This window comes from Crinia signifera, chromosome 1 (genome assembly GCF_055691185.1).
Source record: "Crinia signifera chromosome 1, ASM5569118v1, whole genome shotgun sequence".
NCBI classification, from domain to species: domain Eukaryota; kingdom Metazoa; phylum Chordata; class Amphibia; order Anura; family Myobatrachidae; genus Crinia; species Crinia signifera.
The window spans coordinates 59,162,669-59,165,808 of record NC_139217.1 but is presented as its reverse complement, the minus strand read 5'-3'; positions in this window follow the sequence as shown (position 1 = coordinate 59,165,808).

Here is a 3,140-nt window from a genome sequence, read left to right as displayed (position 1 = left end):
TAGTAGTTATTGTTACTCTCACTATAATGGTTTATGTGCTGAACTATTCAATACAAAAACATTACGTTTGTAATGAGACGGAATTGTACACCTGGGTGCAGTGGTGGTGATAATGTAGATGCCCTTTGATGAAAAGCTCTAGGAACCACCGTGGTATGACAATAACTATGCTCTAGATTATATTCTGTCAATCTGTAGCAATTGCAGACGCTTTCATTCCTTTTAAGGTGTTTTCTGTGTATATGGCATCAATCAATATTCCTAAATTCCTTGTGCTCCAGCGAAATCTTCCCGAGACGTCCTAACCTTGGCAATAACAGGACTCGTTTGCATCTCTACTTATTCACTATTAAACCTGCCCTGTGTCACTTCTCTCTGTTATGTTTGTATTCTGCCTGCACCCGGCGACATTACACTGGTTGTATTAGAAAGCGCAGATCAATGGCATTTTCTCATTTCCAGATGCTCCAAGCTCTGTTGAAAATGGTGTTATTATTCTTTTTGTTATTTACAATGAGCAACATATTCCTTGGGGTTCCGCAGACACATTGGGGGACATTTACCAAAATGGATTCCCTAAAAATTCGTATTCGTATTTGTATGCGTAGGAAATACGAATGTGTACGAATGCTAGTGATCTTAAAAAAGTCGTGTTCCGGAGTGTAAGTTATTACAAAGTCGTATTTGTAAAATTCGTATTTTCCGATGGTGTAGACATTCGTATGTTGTTTTACGCATGTTTTCGTAATGTCGTAGATTCGTAGCTGAAATACGAATGTCGTAGCGTTTTTGGTCCGAAAACCCAGTTATTTCACGACTTTGTCGTGAAATGAAATACGAATTTTCGTATATTCAACCACATGGCTCACTACGAAAATGAAAGTACAAGCGTGATTGGTGTATCTCTTTTACACTGGGGAGGGCTCTCAGACCCATATATAAGTCGTGGAGGCGCCAAAACTTGTTGTGGGTGTAGTTTGGAGTGTGGAGGAGAGAGGTGCAGTGGAGAGTTTGGTTGGTGTTTTTGGGTGAGTTGTTTCTAAGTGATTTCTGAGTGTGTATTGTTCTGAAAGTTGTCTTGTGCTATTGTTTGTCTTGTCCTTTTCAAAGTTTGTCCCATTAGTTTTTTTTTTTTGTCCTATAGTCGATATTTGTGTGTGTTTGTGTGTGTGTGTGTGTGTGTGTTTGTTTGAGGGAAGGAGTAGGAGTGTGTTTTGTGTTGTTTGTGTTTAATTTTTTGTGTCATGTCTGAGAGTGGTGACAGTTCCATGGCTGAGGTGGAGGAGGTGCCTGATGTGATGGTGGCTGATGAGGAGCTGGAGGAGGAGGAGGAGGAATATGTGGCTGAGGAAGGTGAGGGTGAGGATGATGATGATGATGATGAGGATGATGTGGCTGTTGACACCCCTGCTGCCTCTAAAAAGGGGAAGAAGGCATCTTCGCAGAATACTTTGAAGAAGATGCCAATGTTCACACCAGCAGAGAGCAGTGCCCTTGTGCATAACATTATAAAGTATAAGGATCCCCTATTCTTTAAGCCTGTGTCGGCAGCACGGAAGGCCACTATATGGAAGCAGGTAGTGGAGGCGGTCAATGCACATGGGACCATTGTCCGTGACTTTGCTAATTGCAAAAAGCGTTTTTACGACATTCGCCGGCTGGTGAAAGAGAAGATCACAAAGGAGGACAAGTTTCGCCGGCGATTTGGCCCCAATGTCCCATCTCCAATTGATTGGAAAAACTATGAGAGGGCAATGGCCACTCTCATTCCGAAGGAAGTGACCAACCCACCTGGTGTGTTTGACACAGATAGGCGACATGTTGGTGAGTAGTGGTCAGTGCAGTAATTTGCTCATAGTTATGATGCCACATCACATTTTGGACCAACAGCCATTGTTTAGTCACCAATGAGACACACACCCATGACATCAGTGTCATGTAAACATGCAATACACCTCACATGGTCTTTTTTTTTGGTGTTGTATTTATTGTAAAGACATTTGGTCGACACATGCAGTATGTTGACATGTGAAGGTTCAAACTTTTCATGCACACATGTTTTGTGTAGTGGGTTACTGTATAGCGCAGGCTGTTAGCATTATAACACAATTGCACAGGTTAGGTCTGTACAAACACTGCAAAGCACAATACCTCACAGTCATGTTAATGTTCCCTTTGTGTTGAATAAGGTAGTGGTATTTGACTTCACTGTAACCTGACAAAACACTTGTTAGATAATCAAACCAATATGCACTGCAGGGGGCCAGATGTCACATGTGCAGCAATAAAATAAATTTACTGTGGTACTTCAAAGTGAGATCTATATTGCTGTGTCAGCATAAATCACACAGTATGAAGGCGGCACCAAATTTATCAAACTGACACCACAAACATTCTTTGCACCAGTAACATCTGCCCCACCAGCAGTGCACATGGTCTACTCCTTGTAATAATTATTTGGTGGGGTTAAACTCAAGTTGACTAACCACAATAATGCTTCCCCACATGTTGTCATTTGTTCTCTTCTATGATTAAATTGATCAGCAGACAAGCATATCCTGTTTATGTCTAATTTGGGAACCGGTTCACATGTGTACACATATTTGTTCATAATGTGTGTTCCTGCATTTTCCGATGCTGCGCTTATGTTTTTTCCTCATTGTGTTATAATTATTTGTTTGTAGATGTGTTAGCAGTAATTGTTGTGCGACCATTTGTTTTGGTATCCCATAGCAACAGCTGTGTGATTTCCCCTGAAATTGCAAATAATTAATTAATAATTGCAATTGTGCCACCATTACTGGACTACTCTTGTAATTAAGGTGTGATGTTTATGTTTGGATGTTGCTATTCTCTGTTTTTATTGTGGTTGCTCCTTGTGATGCTAATTCGGATGTGTTGTGCTTCTGTATTTCTCATCACAGCTGCAAGTGAAAAAAAACTAGCTAAACATAAGCAACCGCACACATCCCCTGCGGATTCAAGTGGCCGACGGTCAAAAAGGATTTTAGAACAGTCCTCTTCGGCAGAATCTGATGATGATACAGGTATGCGCTCTGTCTCTCTCTTGCGCTCTGTCTCTCTCTCTCTCTCTCTCTCTCTCTCTCTCTCTTTCTTGTGCTCTCTCTCTCTCTCTCTCT